This window comes from Ischnura elegans, chromosome 1 (genome assembly GCF_921293095.1).
Source record: "Ischnura elegans chromosome 1, ioIscEleg1.1, whole genome shotgun sequence".
Taxonomy (NCBI): Eukaryota; Metazoa; Arthropoda; class Insecta; order Odonata; family Coenagrionidae; genus Ischnura; species Ischnura elegans.
Genome location: NC_060246.1, coordinates 99,846,149 through 99,866,494, shown reverse-complemented (window position 1 = coordinate 99,866,494; position 20,346 = coordinate 99,846,149). Strand labels below are relative to the sequence as shown.

The 20,346-nt window shown below is 37.2% G+C and overlaps 1 protein-coding gene across 2 annotated transcripts in view; it reads right to left on the bottom strand.

Moving 5' to 3' along the window:
* LOC124167177 (monocarboxylate transporter 12-like) overlaps nt 1-18,769 on the bottom strand; it is a 41,712-nt gene extending 22,943 nt beyond the window's left edge. The window contains exon 1 of one of the 2 annotated variants that reach the window (XM_046545016.1): nt 17,463-18,769. The gene's annotated coding sequence lies outside the window, so the exon portion shown is untranslated. The remainder of the gene's footprint in view (nt 1-17,462) is intronic. The other variant, XM_046545007.1, reaches the window with a different exon arrangement.
* Nucleotides 18,770-20,346: the final 1,577 nt, after the last annotated feature.

Sequence of the window (20,346 nt, the reverse complement as noted above, 5' to 3'; positions counted from 1 at the left end):
GAGTCATGGTGAAGGCTCTTTTATGACGACCCATGACGTAAAATTGTCGTCCCCTCCTCTTACCATCGACCCGGAATAATAAAAATACAGCGCGCATCACTCAGGCAAGGCTCTAATAATATTGAGAGAGGCTTATATCCTTGGCGATGCGAGTGCGATAAGCCCTTGCGCTAAGCCACACTCCAGGTGGGCACCTGATTATAACCCGTGAGCGCGTCCATTTCGAATCGATTTGGTTAGGGCGATTGCGAGGACTTCCGAGCCATCGATCGACCGATGGAAACGTTACCATTTCGCCACCGCACTGAGCGGTGGTATGCCAACCTTTCACCCTCCATGGGTTCTTATAGTGGCGTATATAGAAATTCAATTCGTGGGGTGGGTTTTTTTTCCTTATATTCACCTTTAAGAGGACAAAAAAAAAAAATGATTTCGTCCGATTTTAGAGGGTAACCTCGGGGATCAATGGCGATCGCAACTGTCAGGATACTTTATGAATATTTGTCATCGTCAATTAAGTGATTTCGGCAATTTGGCTTTGCACTAATGAGGATTAATAATAAATATAAAAACAAAACCCTAAATACATTAATTTTTGGATGATGTTAATTATTTGGTGATTTAATTATTTATTAAATGAACAGTTTACTATTTATGTAGTCACCTGAACAAATCTCTCACGCATACTACCCTACTAGGCAGTAATTTAAGATGATGGATCGCCAATTGGAGGGGGGTTAAGATTAATACTAGGTGAAGTTTCCGAAGGGTACCCCATGATATTTGATATTTATAAAATATAAACTTATAATAATATATCTGTGCCGGAATTATCACAGTATACCGTGGCCATTACCTCGCGGATGATTCATTTAACTTATTCAAAATCAGTTTGTCGATACGTAAGTTATCTTCTACATATTGAGAGAGTGGGGAGAAGATACCCTCATTTTTCCATTTATATACTCCCATGGGGCTCTCCAACCCTTCCGATCAATGCCTTCATTGCGTAGGATCTCATCTTCTCCTTTCATCAAATAGATCGAGAGGTAATAAATATTCCCCGCACTCGCGGAAAACTCCTGCGTAATGTCCTACCTTATCGCATCATCTCCCCATCGACATAAACACCACGTTGCTTGCGTTGGTGAGCGGAGAAAAACACACTGGATGACATTTGGATCGACCACATAGTCGCACGCTCGATTCGTGCGTTCTGAAAAAAATATTACGATGACATCGATCACAATGATGGGGAGAAGATGAATTTTAGATAACTCATAATTTTAATAATGGCTTTTTGATTGATTATTACTCAGGAACACTCCTCCTCTTTATTAACGAAACAGTGTTGAATACTATACTACAGCGGCGTAACTACGGAGGGATGAAGGGGATAGGTCCTCCCCTAAAGCCTCAGAAAAATAAAAAAATTATAAAAAAACTTTTGTCTAGTTTTTACTCATATTAACTCCATCTGCTCGAAGTTAAAGGCCCTTGATCGAAATGATTTCCAGGCATATGATTTTTCAAGCATTTTCCCGAATTTTGCTTGGGGGGTCGCCCCTTCAGACCTCCTTATTTCCCCCAAAGCATATTCCTAGTTACGCCACTGCTATACTATATATATATTATATGTTGAATATTGAGTTGAAGTATTGAATACTATAAAAATAAGAGTGATAGATTTAGTTTACACTTGGCATTATCCGTTAAAGAATGATTAAAAAATACCGTAAGGTAATTTTCAAAATCCCTTTCAACTTCAGATCGATTAACAAAACCCTGGAGGATTGATTTATTCCGTGAAGGAAGAGCTCCCGAAGAGGAAATTACGAGTTGGTTTCTATTGACGGTTGTATGTAAAAACAAGAATTAAACCCATCGTAGAAAATCAAAAAACTTCAGAATATCTCATTCCATTTTTACCACCAAGAGTACCCTTAACTGTCCTCAGTGGTGCATTCGAGTCCGATAACTTTACGTGCGAAAAATTCGAGTAGCTGGTGTAAATTATAGCCGTAAAACCAAATCATAAACTTACAATGACACTCTACGACCTCTTTGCGTCGATTTTTTCCACAAGAATACTGTATTGAGGTCAAAAATATCGAATAGTGCAAAAAATGGGTGTATAAATTTATATTACAAAAGAGGGCGTTTTTCAATACCTAAAAAGTTATTTATGCAGCGAATGAATAAGAAAATAATTCATGAAAAGCAATGGGAATAAATAGTGATGACAATGAATAGTAATGGATGTCTCAACAATGAGTAATGAAGTTTCGCTTGTTATGAAAGATTAATCCAAAGATAGTCAACTGAAGCCAATGAATGCGCAGTAAAAGGTTTACAAGAATGATTACAAATTATTAATTGATTTTGTTATTAATCATATTGTTTATTATTTAGGCAGTAAACTAAATCTACTAGGCAATTGATATATGATTGGTTCTATTCAACGTGGTACCGCGCTTAGTTCGATTCCTTTTCCAGCTTCCAACAGAGAGTGATGGCAATTCGTACTCCGGATTTTTGGCGCAAAAAACAATTCCCACTCAATTAACTTGCTTCGCCGTTAGGCAAGTATCACAAATTACTGGTGCAGAAAGACCCTATTTCGCTCGCGTTTATTTTTCGTGAGTGACGCATTTCCCTACTTTCTGATCCCCGTGCGGCAATTAAGCTTCCCTTTTGTTGAGTACGTAACGAGACACGGGAAATGCCCGGCCAGTGTTTGCTCGGATGCGTGAGGACGCGAAAGGCCAATGCCAATTTTAGCGGACTAGTTTCCCTGAAGAGAGCGGGGCTCGGGGAGGAGGCGTATCGTATAAAAGCCATCTGCTTGACACCCAAAAGGACGCTCACACGTGGCACACGAAACTCTTTCCCTCTCTCTCTCGCTGTCTAACGAAAGGTCCAAAAAAGCTTAAGAGGACGCATCACTCCCGCTCAACTGGTCGCATTTATTATTTCTAAGTGACCTACTACTTTTTAAAATCTGAAGCTAGTATCTTCAAAATTTTCAGGATACATGGACCGAACAGATTTTTGTTCAAATTTTGTTATGCTGTTATGACATAATAACTGAGGTTTTGATGAATGATGTCATAATATGATAAAACTCATGTTGAGGGCTCTTTGATTTTCGCACATGCTAATTTTCGCGGACTCATTATTGCTTGCAGTTTATGAATTTGGTAGTTCGTAGTGATATCCAGAGACCATCCAAAAAAGTGAAAGAAATCGTGAACAACGTCATGAATATTAAAAACCGTGGAGGGAAATATATAAAAATCTGAAGTCACAAACACTCTTATTCGCAAAATAAGCAGTAGTCCCACCCGTATAACATGAATGAAAAACTAACTTTTCCTATTATTTGGGTGAAAAATACCAGTAATCTACTTAATTACATACTTGAACTGAGATAATTTTTCTTCTTGCAAAGGATGCAAGCATATAGCCACTAGTACAAGTTCACGGGAGGGCGAGGGAAGGTGAAAAATATAAGATTAAACGGTGAGTGACGGGTTCCATTTTCTACACCGCTATTATATATCAGTTTTATTTACATATTTACGACGTATGCAAATGTCCAATCAGTATTTGAATTACGAAGCAAAGGATGCCTTAGAAGCAGTCCTGTTCTTATTATAGTGGAACTATGCCGATTAAAAGATTTAAAAGTGTTGCTTTATTCCCTTTTCATTCATAGTGTATACAACCTTTCTATTTACGTACCTAGCTCTCTAATTCTAAGTAGCACTCGAAAACCAGGAGTCGAAAGATAGTAAGTTAACGCTTTTGTGTTAATAGAATTTAAAATTACCAATGAGTATAACTTATAGCCCACAGACAGCCTCTCAGGTAGGTAATAAATATCCTCCAGCGTTGTAAGATAGGATTTCAAATTATAACTTAGAAGTAAACTTCTGACTTCATTTAATCCCTTCTGTCGTTCGATGGATTCACTCAGTAGCCATGACTCAAGTTTTTTTGAACTAAAGTATACCAGTATTTGATGGGTTGTTTAGGATCAGAGTATTTAGATCTTTTAAAGTGTCACGTTAAGAATCACGATATCGCGTGGTGAGCATTTTTTGCATAAAAATAGGGTGGTTTCCTATTGTTTTTTTATTGCCTAAATCGAAAGATTATTACTCCTGGAGTACGTATTTCACGCTTTTAGATTTTTAAATGACGATATCTATTTTTCGCCATTAAATGAAAAGTGAAAATTTTAAGACGCGAAAACGCGATGGGTAAGTATGAATGCCGGGAAAACTCCGTGTGACGTCGTTCTGGTTCCCGCTGCCGCAAGTGAGGTGACCTTGGGGCGAGGCTTTAAGTGCTGATATGACGCAGGATGCTAGCTGGTAGCTGAGTACCATGCTAGCTGGTAGCGCTTGGCTTAAATAAGGATTATTAATACCTTAAATAAGGATTGGCTTAAATGAGGATTATTAATACCTTATCAAACGAAGAAAACTTTCCGACCATAGGCAGTTTTAATAGGTGATTGTTAAGAGATGTTTCCCTGAGCTCTGTGTCTCATGCATGCATTGGTAATCTCGGACGATGTAAAACTCCTATCTACTCATATAGAAACTAGGTCCCTGTGACGTCACGTGGAGTGGCATCGCATGGGCGCCTATCTGGCCTTTTTCAAATGAGGATAAAATTGACCATTAAGATTAGTCTAAACTGGGATTTCTAAAACCAAATAATTTGTATATTATGAATACACTAATGGTGGGTAACGAATCGCGATCAATGCCTTTGGAATGCCAATGAAGGAAACTACCCTATTGCTGTTTTATCGCATTTTATTTAAATTGGTAATCTACTTCAATTTATGAACAAATAAATAACATTACATTTTAACACTACACTAGAATACCATAGTTATGCAATTTAGATTTTGAATAATGACTTCATAGCTACGAATATTTATTAAGTTAATTTAATATATACCTCAAATAATAGTATTTTGGTCTAGCTGATGATAGTAGTTGAATTAAAACAATTGGAATAAAAATATTCGAAGGAGTAGGAGCTGGATTTTTAGGAGCAGGAGGTATTCTTAACACTTTTCTGCCAGAAAAAAATTAATGTTATATGAAAAATCGCTAAAAATTATTTATGCTCTTCTCATTACATGTGGGAAAAACTGGTACTCCCGATGGTAGTTTTTTTGTAAAAGGCAACTAACAAAGTACTTCACTTAGTCGAGGAGAACCTTCGTGACTTTGCTGGTGACCATCAAAAGCTACAAGTGATTTCGTGCTCGCTTTAATTATAAATACCAATATCCTGGTAGACATCGATTTAAAATATGAGGAAATTATTTACTCGACCAAATAAAATAAATTATTCGAACGACGAAATAAATTTATTCGAACAAAGTGTTTATAGTAAAGAGTGGGGACCACTTGTGAAAATAAAGAAGAAATGCTATTGAGTGCGAATAAATGAGATTTTCAATTTGGAAGCAGACTTGAAGCACAGAAAAACCGCCCGTTACGGACATATCCAAATAGCGGACACTTCCCAAAAGTGGAAATTTTTATCGATTGCGACAACAAAAACTTAAATCTTAATTGATTTAAACCTCCAAATAGCGGGGAATCGTAATAATGAAGGTGGAGAGTGGAAAATGCATAAATTTCTCCAACAACCTCCAACAATTGGTGACACTTTCTACATTTCTGACAAAGGTTCATTCCCTCCATCCTAAAAAACGCCAATCTAGGAAAGCCTACTGCTATCGTAGAACTTAACCAAGGAAAAAATTAATAAAATTTTCATCAAGAATTCTTATGCTAAAGGAGCATTGTTTAAACAATGTTCCGATTTCGTTTTAAACGAAAACCTTACCTCCGTTTTGACGTACAGATACCTATCGTTAACCACACTAGATAAAAACTTGACGCTCATGACGAAAAAATGATTTTATATAGTGAAAAAATGCATTGTTTGGCAAATACTTTTGGTACCATTGCGCAATAACATCCGGGATTTTCTTCACTCTCCCTCAACAGAAAAAATAGTCAATATTTTGTAAAAAGCAAATTTTCAAAATTTTGGGTGCCTTATGATTTTGTTCGTGGGTAATATTGTAATCAAAGAGACTCATTTATAACTATTTCTCTAAATGCCAATGGGTGCATTTAGCTAATATATCTACTGGAATTAAAGTTCATTATTCGGAATAAAAGTCTGAAAATGATGATCTGAAGGTGCCACTCTTGAATAAGTTCATTTATAGCGTAGGCTTTCTAGAAATGGCGTTTTTTTTAGGGTAGAGGGAATGAAACTTACACAGAATAGTGGGTGGTGTTTCGATTATTGGAGGTCGTTAGGAAATTTTATGCATTTTCTACTCTCCGCGTGCATTATTACGATGTTCCGCTTTTTGGAGGCTTTAGTCAATTAAGATTAAAAAAGACCTGCTTTTTGGTTACAATAAAACCACTCATTTTCCAGCTATTCCTTGCATGATTATGAGCCGCGCTCATAAATTTAGCGTCCCCCTTGTCAACGATATTTTAACGAACGTATGCATTTTTTACACTCAGCTTTCTTCTTAGTCCATGCTCATTACTGAGCGAATTAAATTTTCTATTCATCGTTCCATAATTCAGGCATTCGTGTCCGAACTGAATAGAACCCGATTTTAGTGCAGAGAGCACACGTTGACTAAATGGAAAATCGTCGATAGAGATCGGTTTAAGTACAAAGCTCACCCGCGCTCAACGTAATACAATGCAGGAGTGCTTTCAGGCGAAGGCTAAAACGGAACGCCCGGAGTGGATGTCTCATTGACACGCAGGGCGAGAGAGAGCGCTGGAGCAGCACTCGAAAAAAGAGAATTCGAAGAACAAGAGTCGTTGCAACGAGATGACGTCAGTCTTCCCGTTCCCGGACTGCTGCTATGTTGTTTCCAAGCGTGATCGACACATTGAGGGAACCCCAGTCGTGACGGCGAGAATGAAAAATTGTGAAAATCCTTAACGCTTGTATCGTAAAAATATTGCTATGATGGCATGAAATACCTTCTTTGGACAAGTGGACAAGTTTAAAATTAAAATTTTCATTTTTATTTCTAACTAACTGCTTAGTAATGAAATTCAAACTATGTAAAATATAAAAATCAATGTTGCCAGCTGAGTAGATCAGAATTTACAAGGTGTATTCATGAAGGGAACTTTCAATTCCGTACGTCACGATATTTTTACTTTATCACGATAACCATATCAAACACGTTGACCCTCAATCTTTTCGTTCAGGATTTACAATTTTGAGATCATCGGCCTAGATCTGCAAGTTCTTATTGCACACTATTAACAAATGTGAATACACTCCCAAAACGATAGCTATCCTTATTACTTTCTTTATCCTATGACTTTCTTAATACGAGGAGAGAGGAAAAAAGGAAAGATAAATTGGAAAAATGAAACACTAGTGTACAACTAGCCAGGTACCTTTGTAAAAGTAAAAGATAGTCATTTGAGTGAGCAACTCACCCCATACTTGCCTTGATTTTAACATAGGACAAATGTTTACAGAAACCATAACTCACTTTAACATTAAGTTTATGATCGTGATTTATGAATAACTATTAATTTTCCTTACGATGGATCTTATTACCACGATTTGCACATAATAATAACCTCTTACATTACTTTCAATTTCACCACGAGAAAAAATCCAAGTTGAAGACAAAAACTGTCGAAGGGGAAAATATAAATCTCACGAAAGAATGGGACGGAAAAGTAGAAGCAAGATTTATAATCAAACAGACATGAAAGCTCAATAATAAATTATATTCGATCTCAATACGGGAAAACAAAATCCATAAAAAAATACCTTCATTAGCTCATCCTACGAGGAAGAACACAATCAGCCATATCATGAGGCATGATGGCTTGATGATGAGGGGAAGAAAGGCAAAAAAAGGCCCAGAATGGGATTCATAAGACATATTATTTAGGATTTGAAGGAAAATAAATACGTAAATATAAAAAAAGATACCTGATTGAATGGTGAAATGGAGAGCTGCGTCAAACTAATCTTCAACTTGTTTGCTGATGATGGTTAGTATAGATTGGGTCACCCAAGTATTTTTAAAGGGGTTTAAATGCTGCGGAAACATGATGACAGTAACCACTAAAGGAATACCTGATTATTAGGGTTATGAGTTTCTGCTTATGTGACAGTGCAATTTTTTAGAGTGATGCTTCACTTCTCAAACTATCCTATCCCTGGACTACAATTCCATGAACAATGTAGCGGCAGTATCCATAGCATCACTGAGTAAAATAATCCAAATTATGCGATGGCGAAATAAATAATTTGCGGTTCCGGACAGATGAATATCAGGGTTGGTATCTTAAGACGATATTCAAGCTAAGAGGACAAGCCACACTCAGGCTTTACGCCAGAAAATTTCAAAATTCTTTACTTTTCTAATGAAATGGACACATGGGCCGTTAGCACTTTCTGTTACCTGTATGCTAATTTTCACAGCTGATTTTCATAATACCATTCTCTAGTTTTCAACATACCCCTTCTCCGGTAGTCAAAAATTATATGGTTGAGTTTTTTATGTAAAATCCGCCCGAGGGTAGATATAATATCCTTATACAATGTATAATAAACATGAACTTCCGAGATACTTGCAATTCTCCCAGCAAAACTTCATGCCAGCATTATGGCGTAATTGGAGCCAGCGATGCACCGTTGAAACTTTCTTAGGCCTCGGCTCATACATGCCATGTGACTAGCTCAAGTCGGCGCGCTAATCGGTGCATGCGTAATGTTTGCAGTACTCATGTTTGCAACCTGACGGATGGAACACTTTTCCAACGGCGGATGCTCCCATGACGAGTACTGTTCGCGCGGAAAACCATGAAACGGAGGCCGTTATCTCGGGCCGCGTTTTGCAATAATTTTTCTGTGAAACTATATCATCTACGTCGCAATCGTGGAATGCTTGGGCAAGCTGTTCGAAGAAATTGAGATCAAAATGTTGAAAAAGAAACGGTGATAAATAAATGTAAAAAGGATGGCAGTGGGTCGTAAAATTATTTTAAAAAATAATGCCACCAGTTTCAGGGAAAAACCGGGAAGATAAATTCGAGTCAGTTCTTAGCCTAAATTTGAATTTTTTTTACAAGAACGAGCAAAGCATAGTAATAATCAGGCGAAAACAATATTTTTAGTAAGTTTATAAATGTTTACTTTCATTAAACATTCAAGGTAGGTATATGTACCTCGAAAAACTTTATTGAGAACGTGGTAAGAAATTTAAAGCTTAAAATATAAATTACGTGTATGCATAGTGGACTTGAAAGTATGGATAAAATTTTTAAGAATCATTGTATATTTATTTCAATTTTTATATTAGTGATGGAATGAAGTGAATAAAACCGTGTCGTGTTACTTTTTAGGGCAACATTAAGTAGGCTTTGATATTAATAATGAAAGACAGACACTGTTTCTTCGACAAGTTTATAAAAATTTCTATTTTATTACCGGTTTCGGCTGTTTTACCATTATCAAATACCCTTATCAAGCTAATATCAATTCATATCAATTCTCATATCATGATTTAATGGGCTTATTCGTTTAGTGTTTCACTTTACGTATTTTCTAAATAACGTGAATTCCATTTAATCTCATAACATTCGACTTGAATAAGAAATGCAGAATGGTATATTAGATGCATACCACTGGAAAAGGCATCTATTTTTAGCAAGAATTTTTTTCTGCCATTCATATCTGTCGCATATTTAGCAGGAAACTGTGTTTCATCCTTTTATATCGTAAACTTAACAGTGATGCAAATTGTCAATGTAGAATTCAACGCCATCGATTTGTTGTCTTAAGTCACTGCAAGGCAACAAAGGTCTATCTCCCCGGATGTAATATTTGATAAAACAGCCTTTAATAGCAATAAGAATTAAATAAATTATAGCAATAAAATCTATGAAAGCTCTTTTGGCTTAATCCCACTCGGTAGAACTGAGGTTGAGTCAATCTTTAACTATTCTCTGCTGTAAGTACTGATCCGAATAAAATTGTAATCGAATCGTGAGTTAAGTATCTTCCTATCGTTTAAGAGGTAAGGGGTACCTACATATCATTAACAATATTAGCTGACTCCAGACCTCTTACCGCTTACTGATATTCTACCTCTCACGGGCTTTACCAGAGAGAACAGTAATGAGAGGAAGTTAGGAAACAAAGATACCCGCCTAATTGAATATGACGCAAATGAACAAAGAGAGAAAACCGAGAGTCAAACGCAGAGGGCTTTGAGTAGATAGAAACACGCAAAATAGTTACTGCTCAATGAGAATGCTATGTTTAACCCCCAATTTTACGATTTAAAGGGTTAACTGAAGGAATTGTCGGTATTGAACATGGTTAAATCACCTCTTCACATCTCTGACTAATTCGTATTGCCTAAAAAAGATATACGGGGACTCACAACCGAGTTTTCGCAGAAAAATCATGAAAATTGAAAAATTTCCCCATAAAACGGTCGCAATAAACCCTTTCCTATTGTTACTGAGGACTTTCAGAGAGTACTGGTGGGACAGGATGTTGCGCATAAACTAGCCTCTTCAAGCTAAGCAAAGCTGAATGAAAGCTATAAAAACAAGGCCAATAAAGCAACATTGTGGCTGAAGTATCGACGGCGTGTGTGCAAGTCGCGTGGCTTAGTTTGCGATTGTGGCTTAGTTTAGGAAAGTGATTCGATGACCTCTTTTCCGGGGAAAAACATGAATAGATTTAAACGAAGAATGAATAAAAGCAAATATGGATCACAGGACATACAATACTTCTCTTGATTAATTTACAAGTAAAAAATAAAGATTTTAAGTATATGAGAGGAAACTTTCAAATTATTTTTTCAGATTCACACAAAGAAATATGGTACAGCGAATCGAAAAAATGAGATAATATGGCAATTATGCAAGCAAGGTAATGCAAAGATCAAGTTACATCCGCGATTAGAGTGGGTAAGAATTCATGTAGCCATGAAATGGCACATTATCTGAATACTTGGAATAAATCTAGCTTATCGATAGCCAGCATAAACTATGAAATAGTATATTAATATTAGTTAGATTTTGAATGCTTTCTGTAGCACATAAAATAAAAGAATATTTTAATTTTGTTATGTTGTTACTTCCAAGAAATCCACAGGACAAAACTCAACACGAAATTGTTTTTACCAAGAAAATATTCATTCATAAACATTGACTCAAATTGTAAAACGAGCCGTCAGATAGTGGTCTAAAATTGGTGGGAAACTATTAATGTTAGAATCCTCGTTAACCACATATCACCTCAAATAAATAAAGTCAGATCATTAAGGAGGCAGAAAATCGGTTCCACACTTTTATTGTGGACTTCAGGCACTCATATGTACTTGCATGTATACTGGAATTCGGTTTTATGAGGAAAAACTGCCAGTTATTCACGAGAGAGGTCACTGGGTCATTTTAAAAACTTGATATACAAGCAGAAAAACAGATGTCTATATTTTCTCATCTGACGCGTATTAAAAGGGAGAGAGAGAGAGAGGAGAGGGAGAGGTACCATCGCTGTTTTTGATGAAATATGAATATAACTATCATTTATGTAGCCAGACAGGGAAGCGCTTTGTTTCACCAGCATGTAATAGTAGGCTTTAACGGATCACACTTGATTCGGTCGTTTTTTTTCCTTTCTTAGAGACGAACTCATGCAAATAGTACGGCGTCAATTTTCAGGGCATTTTTAGGAAATCAAGGTTAAAATTAGCTATATTTCAAATAAAATAGTGTCTCTTCATAGAAAATATAATAGCTTGCCGGCCTTGGTGATGGCGGGGTAATATTATAACCTACAAAACCGAAAAGTCGCGGGTTCGAGTCCCACCTGGATTGGTTGTCCCTACGTAGTGCACGGTTGTTTGTGATCATCCCACGTCGTTACACGTTATATTCCCCCACTGTGAAAGATGCTTTTGGGGTGATGAGCTGTTTTCGGGGCGATAAAGATAAATAAAATTGTCACATCCATTACTTAACTTAACCCTTAACCAGTGACGTGCAATTCTTGTTACATTACCAGTGACGTGCGGTCTGGGGTACCGCAATGAAAAAAAATCATAAAACGTTGCATAGTCATTTTTATAGTTTAGTTAAATGTTTCTTTGACTTCTCGACGATTATAAAACTTATATTTAATATTATGCGTTCCAAATACGAACCAACTTTTTCAGTAAAAAGTTTTATTTGAAACAGGATAAAAAAACTGATTAAAAAAACACTTGAGTTATTTTTTTACTATGGTACATTTTTTAATTAACTACTTAATTATCAACGTTATGCAACTAAAAATGCTACCTAAAAATTTAAAATATAATTATTATTCTTGAAAAATCACTAGGAAATGTGTTTAACAACTTTTTGATTCATTTCTACCAGGATTACGTTTATTGGGTTTCCAATTTAGTGACGTGAGGTCTCACAGACCGCTACTCAAATTCAGTTGCAACTTTTCAGAAATAAATAATAAGAACGTTAAATTTTACGAGTGCCATGTCCTTATTTTACAAAATTATGGCGCTCACGATTATTTTTGATATTTTGAAATAGCAATTTTGAAAATATTCGTAATTTAGAAACGCAGCGATCTCTCAGACTGCACGTCACCGTTTAAGGGTTAATACTGGCTAATGCCTCATGAAACTTGTGAGGCGATAGCGGAAGTTTTAAAAACATAATAACTATATCACAATATAAGACCAGTGGGGCGGATTTTGTGCATTCCCTAAAGCGTTTAACGACTGCGTTTATTTTAATCTTGTTTTCCCTAGAAGATCCTCCCCTTCCCCCGTTTTGTTGAGAGATATTGCACACACCCCAGGCGCGCTTCAGAGTAATGAACCGTCCCCACCCAAGCATCGACTCCTTTCCGCCTCTCGTTTTTATCTCCCAGGGTTTGAAACTATTTTTCATAAAATTTTCAAAACCACATTCTCTTAGGAATTACGTTATTTACATTCCTTACCACATAGACAGGTAAAGTTAACGAAAAAAACGAGATTGCAAGTATTTCTTAAAAGCTCTGAATAAAAAGTAATGTGGAAATGAATATCAAAGGAAAGCCAATGACACATAAATTTAATTTGAATCTTTCCCGACGATCAATCTCTAAATTTATGATCAATATTTTTGATTACGTTACCCACAGCCAGTGAGTGAAAACCAGTCAGTTGCAGAAGAGAGGTATGGATAAGATTAGTAAATAAAAATAACTCTAATAAATATTTTCAGATAACTATGTTATTTCCAAAATTGCTTATAAGAAGGGGTTTGGAAAAACATATTTACCAAATTAGAATGGAATTTGAAAAAAAAGGCTATCGGCAGTAGCAACGGTTTTGATATCGGGGATATTTTAATTCATAAAATTATTCGAGATACTTAAGGTTCGAAATGAGTCTGACTGCAAAAAAGAAACATGTTAACACTGACAGGATGAGTGAAAACTTTCATTGCAGATGAAAAGATAATCCTGGAAGAAATCCTTTCAAAGCTTACTTTGATGCGCGTGAAAAATACCCAATGCTTCCAAATGACGAGTATAGACATGCAGACTAAGCTTCGGAATATTAAACAGCTATAGAAAAAGCACACTGGCTAGAATCACTGTCAAAATTTCTCGTTTTGAAACTCCTCTTCTGTAATGCAATCTCAGAAATGATTGCATGATATGCTGTTCCTACAGACGAAATGATTGAAAAAGGGCGTTTTCCATAAAAAAACAATCCTGAAGTTTCAAAAACCATGATATTCTAACTCTATACAAAGTACACCACGTCAATTTGGGACATGCACGATTTGACTATATAGTTATTCGAAAAGAATGTTGGCTTTGGCTTTCTAAAAACACCTAACCTGGATTTTAGGTCAATATGCGATGGCAAAAAGGGATAAAAGAAGCCTGAAGTCGTTCAAAAAAATTGCGTCGGATACAGATAAATACGAATTGAAGTGAAATTTGAATGCAGGTTAATTACTCTCAGCGTCGCTTCAAGTCTGTTCTTGACGCTTCACGTGGAGTGTTATCTTTCAGTCATTCGTCCAAACAAATTAATTAATTCACACATTGTGGAGAGGCACTGGAAAATACTTGGTCCCTTTCCAAAATGCCCATGTTCACTATTTCGTAATTAGAAGGGATGAGATTGACGCCATAAAATACATAACAAAGTAAAACGAGTACGTTAGAATTTACTGTGCGAGGCGACAGCGATGTGTCACATTACACAAATCCACCCTTATGAAGATATCATTGTAAGCTAAGCTTGGAACGTCATCAAACGCGATTGATGAATTATATTAGATTTTTTATGTACCGTGGAATAGTTAGCGAGGATTATAATTTATAAATTGAATACAGACTTTTCCGATCCACCCCTCTCACTAGTTATAGTGAATTTTAATATGTATGACCCGGCTATTACTCGTCACAGGATTTTTGTTACGAGTCCGTCAGATTTTGCCTATTTGCAATACTGCGTGTATTTACTATGCCGGAGAGAAATAACGCAAATGATTTCCAATCACTATGACAATACACTTGAATATTTCAGTAATATTCGGATCACTATAGCGCTGCTTTAATCGATATATTTTCCTTATTAATCATTTACGGCTATGGTGAAAATAATGGGTACGATAATTCCTTGTTAACATGGAAATGTTAAGTTATTTTAAATTAAATTCTAATATTTTTGTTAAAAATTGGTTTTGACCAATATTCCGTCATTGGATGGCATTGCAATTTCTTTTGGGAGAGGGATAAACGCTAATTTAAGGAAGTGCTTATTTGAATAGTTGAGCATCATACGAATACAGCTTATAATGAGATTAATTTATGCTAATGCACAAGAAAATGACACAGATATACCAACAAAAATTTACTCAATATCCTTTTTAAGTTAGAAGTTTATATCTAGGATTTAATATTAATCAACCACATGAATAGAAAATTTAGAGAATCAGCACAGCTTTGAACAATTTTCATGGGGGTTTCCGCTTGTGAGCAGAGGTAAAACTCAAGTTTTAGGAAATATATGAGGTATTGCAGACGCTCGATAATAATCAATTTAAGCAATTTTCCTTAAAATATTAAATTAAAAATGTGACAGGCGATTATTTTATATTTAAAAAATTAGGAAAAGCGAAAAATGAAACAAGTGATTCAGACTTTCGATACCACCATAGTAATTACAAGAAAATTTAGCCGCGTTATTAGCAAAAACTAGGGAATAAATTGGCACTTTTTATTATTTTGGGTGAGCGGGTATCTCTAAAAACAGAATTAATCAACAGCTTTCATTAAAAAAGCTTATGTCATAAAAGTTAGAGCTATTTGAATGGGGATTAGAAGCAAACGTTTCAGTAAAACTCACTAAATTAAAGCACGATAATTGATGAAAACCGGAAGGAGATGAACTGTTGGCATGGTTTTCTCTTTCCAAAGACTCTGTCAAGGAGACGATTGACACTAAAGGTATTGAATCACTGCGGAAAATCTGCGACAAGAGGTACTATTGTCGGATGCACACAGCAGTAAAAATAAAAGAACTTATCGGCAGAAAAAAACCATTCGTACGTACCATTTTTACCAACGTGACGCGTCTAATTATCCAATTAAGGCACTTATAAGTAATTTAGCTATTCTTATTTAAATGCTATTAAACTATTAGAGAATGCTGTAAACTAGTAAAGAATGCCGAATGCTGAAAATGCTGTGAACTAATCGAGTTCAATAAATGTGAAATTTGTGTCAATAAAATCACAAAGAATGAGGACAACATTTTTGCGGAGGAGCACTGAAATAACGAAAAAATGTAAATGAAATCCAGTTACAAATGGGCTTAGAAGGCAGATTCTATCTGGATTACATTCCATGCAAACAGAAAGATATAGGATGATTATCTACAGCCATCCGTTGAGACACAATTGATCCATCCAGCATATGATTCTGGATAAAATGACAGGTACGGCAGCATTCATTGAGACTTTCCTAGCATTTAGTCTGATTACACTCGTATTGAGTCCGGCTCCGAGGTTAACTTTTCATGCCCGCCTTTTTTTCACGTTACCTTTCATATTAAGAATATGCCAGAAAACACCCTAAAGCAATCGTACCATTATAAGTTACATGATTGGCGTAGTAGTTAGAAAACTCGGCACTGAAGAGAGTAATCACGAGCCAGACCAGACGAGATTTAGATTAGAAGCTAAAATTACCAGAGAATGACAGACAAAGTCATGGAAAATCAAGGATAATCTTTGATGGTACAAGTACCGAAGTTAAACCAAGTTGAAGTTAAACCGAGCATTGAATTAAGGAAAATGCAGCAAGATATAAGTTAAGTGGTCCCGGCTTATTTGCTTCCATAAGCATCAAATGGTATGCCCACGCTCTCTCGTTTACTCTGATGATGATGCTAAATCCGAACGATGAAACGTCAGCCGGGATGGAACCTTTGATCTTATCGAGTCGCCAGAATAAAGTGTGCAAATTAATGCTCTTTGGTAAACGAAAAATGGAAATGGTGAGTACATTTTTCTCGATCGAAAAAGTACCCTCATCATTAAACCAGCGTCACACGATAATCTTTCCAGCACAATATCTAGTAATATAGTTAGGTAGATAATAATAATAATTGATGTTGAGGATAAATCCATTGGACTTTTGCAGGCTTAGAAGACTTAAATCGAAATCATCTTGTTTGAAATGCAGGGGCAGCGTGATTCTCTATTGGATGTGACATTAGGCAGGTGACGATCATTATATTCGTAGGTTTGGGGTTACGGGTGCGTCGACAGCTTAGGTCATTAGCATGATCATATTATAGCTTTGAAGCAGATGTCGATGAAATCTTCAAAGTCAACTTGGAACAAAAAAGAAACTAGTTTAGGGTAAATTCTAAAAATTAATGCTTCTATTATATTTTGCGCAAAAGCTGCACTGTAATAGTCGTGTCAAAAGTTGAAATACGCTCAGCCTCGGCGCAATAAATGGTTGATATTACTACTGAAACAACTTTTATTTTTTTCACTAGATTTTAAACAAGTCTTGCCTAGTACGTTTCAATGCAAAATAATGGCTCAATCACATTTTCAAGTAATTCAACTAAGATAGTAGCCATGGCCTACTAGCCATCCTCACTAAGCCAACTAAACATGATGGGACCCTGTCACACGATAGTTGAAAGATAATCACAATAGCATGCACGGTAGAACAAGTGCCGTTCGTAAGTGCCTCAAGACGTCAGGTGGAGCCTTGCCCATTAGAACATCACATTCCGTAGTCTCTATTTGCGCTGAGCCGAGCGTTCGAACACTGTTTGGCACCGTCAGGTGAGTGTGTTTACTTACCACCCTGCTCCGGTCTTCCCCGCCGTCCGCTTTCTAGGCCACCCGGCGTCGTCAAAGGCACTCCGGTCCGAACTGACCTTTCCTTCACTTGCACCGCTCGCGACTCAACACGCCGCGCGCGCGCCCGCGACGGGGGAAACGTCACTCAGGAGAACAGCTCGCGCTTCCTCGGAGGGAGCCGAGATTGCGACGGAAGTAGTGCTTGGGGGGGAGGGGGGTAGGGGCGTGGTGGGAGGGGAAAAGTAGGGAGAGGCACGAAGGAAGGAGAGGGGGAAGTCATTGAAAACTACGATCCGAGGACATCATCATCATCATCATCAACCTGGATTCCCGGAAGTAGACTCCTCAGTCGACACAGGGGATTGAACCCGGAGCGAAGAGTTCCGAATCGTTATGCTCTCAAATGGGCGGGCACTAGAACTCCCGAAATTTCGCGCCAAATTCGAGTTTTCATCCATAAGGTAACTTCGATTTTTTCAGGAACCTTCCCCGCAACCTGTTTGCATTCCGGGTTATGTATGAAGGTTGGTCTTTTTAAATGTGCCTTTTGATGTATTGACATCAAAATTTTTGGTTGATTCGGGAGAAATTATTTTGCGAGTGAAGAAAATATGCTGAGAGATAGTTCATAGTATAAAAGATGGAGGATTAGAAAAGACCCTGATCCTAAATTGCATTATGCCTTAAAAAATGCATGAATCATGGATTTACGACCAAGATCTTTCAATTAATCAGTTAAGATATCTGATTACCATTACCGCGATCGAAAGCTAACCTCGGCTGTTGGAATGCTGGATTTTAAGGGACGAAAATATTTTCTCACTAATAAATGGGAGACAGCGTGGTACACTATATGATGAATGTGAATAATTAAGGCGCTAAATTAAACCGAACTGGCACACAAATCTTGAGTGTTGTGACGAAAATTTTCATACATACTGTTGGAAGAAGATATCCCTGAATGGATACGGATGCCTGGAGATTCCGAGGTACGAAAATTTTAAACGGAAGTCAAGGTGAAACTAAACCTGGGGAAGAGGTAGTAGCCTATAGGCGAGGATGAGAAGTTAACAAGGTTTGACAGGCGGTCGAACATGAGTGGAAGACAAAGTTTAAGCACGGACTGCAGCAAAATAAACAAACGCGTCGCAATGTGGATGCTAGATCATCATCGCGGAGTGAGAAAGGGGCGTAACGTCGCGGCGCGGGCCAAGGGATGAAAGATTTGTTGGGAGACGGGGGCGGGAGTGCGGGCCGGAGCGGCGGCGGGGAGGACGGCGGCCGGTCTTTTCCTCAGACCGTGACTCACGGCACCACACGACGGCACCGCAGTCCGCAGTGTGTCGATCGCCAGTGTGAAGGGAGGGGTGCGGCGGGTGCGGCAAAGGAGGGGAAGGAGGAGCGCCTCGTAGGCAGAGGGAGGGGGAGAGAGTGACGTCACTTCCGGGCGCATGCGCAACCATCCCCATCCTCCTTTTGTTCCCCCACCTTCCATCCGCCACTGCTCCTCGTTCTTGCCGCGGCAAATTTCACACGGAGACCGAGAGCTCGCGGATCAACTATTTAAGGAGAGTTTATTGGACCGAAACATCATACCACGTCAGAGTGCGTACATTCAAAACCGCTGAGGACGGGTGTGCTTTAACCGAAATGCTGAGGCCGCTGAGGTCAACATTGAAATCCCAGCTTCAGCATTCACTACGGGAAATGGGGCACTAAGAAATTTTAATAGACACAGATTAATTTTATGAAAACACTGATACTTCTCTCTCCTTTTTAAAGATATTAAATGTTATTGAAATATAGTTTCCAAGCGAGATAAAGAATGTCACTGTACGTTGGGAGTGACTTCGCATCATGGTGTGAAAATACTAAGAAGTACATAGAGTAAAAAAAACTTTACAAAAGCACCTTTCGACAGGCGATTGTTCAAGATAACGTAAACGTATTTTTGGTCATTTTTGACACCTTCCTCCTCCCATGCAAACCAAAATAAGCATTTTGCAAATGCCTCCCCTACTACTCGCTTCTTAAGTTAAAAGTTTTCTATTTCCTTTAGTTACTTTATATTGAGATATACCAAATACTTCATACTATTTTTGAAGTGTTTCTCTAGTAATGTCACATGATTTCCAAAAAAAAGAGCGCTATCAATTACTTTATCTTTAAAGTAAATTAAAATAAATAAAAAATAAATAGGTAAATTTGCCTTCTTAAGGTATTTATTAGTGATATATTAAAAGTGCGTGCACCGCTATACGTTATCTGGGCATTTGGCATTGTTTACGAAATTTTACCTAGAACGTAAAACCAATCGAACACACTTCTTGGTCACAATAATTCTCTTCATTAACGAGTGGGACCTTCCTGCCTTAATGAAAAAAATGCTGTGACATCCCCTCTAATTTTACGGCAAAAGTAAGTAAATACTACCCCCCTGCCCAATTTATGCTTACATGATACTTGAACTGAAAATAATATTAAGCAATTCAGCTATTTAGAGGGAGGGAGGGTCGGTAATAGGCGTCTCTGGAGTCACAAGATGGCTTCGAAACCATTTTAAACTGCCTGAAAAAGAGGTAAGCATAAGCTACAAATTTCCATAATTTAGGTTATAAAAGTGCTTTTGGAGATATTAACTTCAGTTTGTCTATAAATAATATCTCAATTAGCAACTACTATATTTTGCGCTTCAAATAGGTTCACCAGTCTGACCATACTTCCGACAAACCCATAAGTTTCTATTTCCTTTAGTTACTTTATATTGAGATATACCAAATACTTCATACTATTTTTGAAGTGTTTCTCTGGGAATGTCACATGATTTCCAAAAAAAAGAGAAACTCTCTCACTGACAATGAGTAGAAAATTTTCATCCAAAATA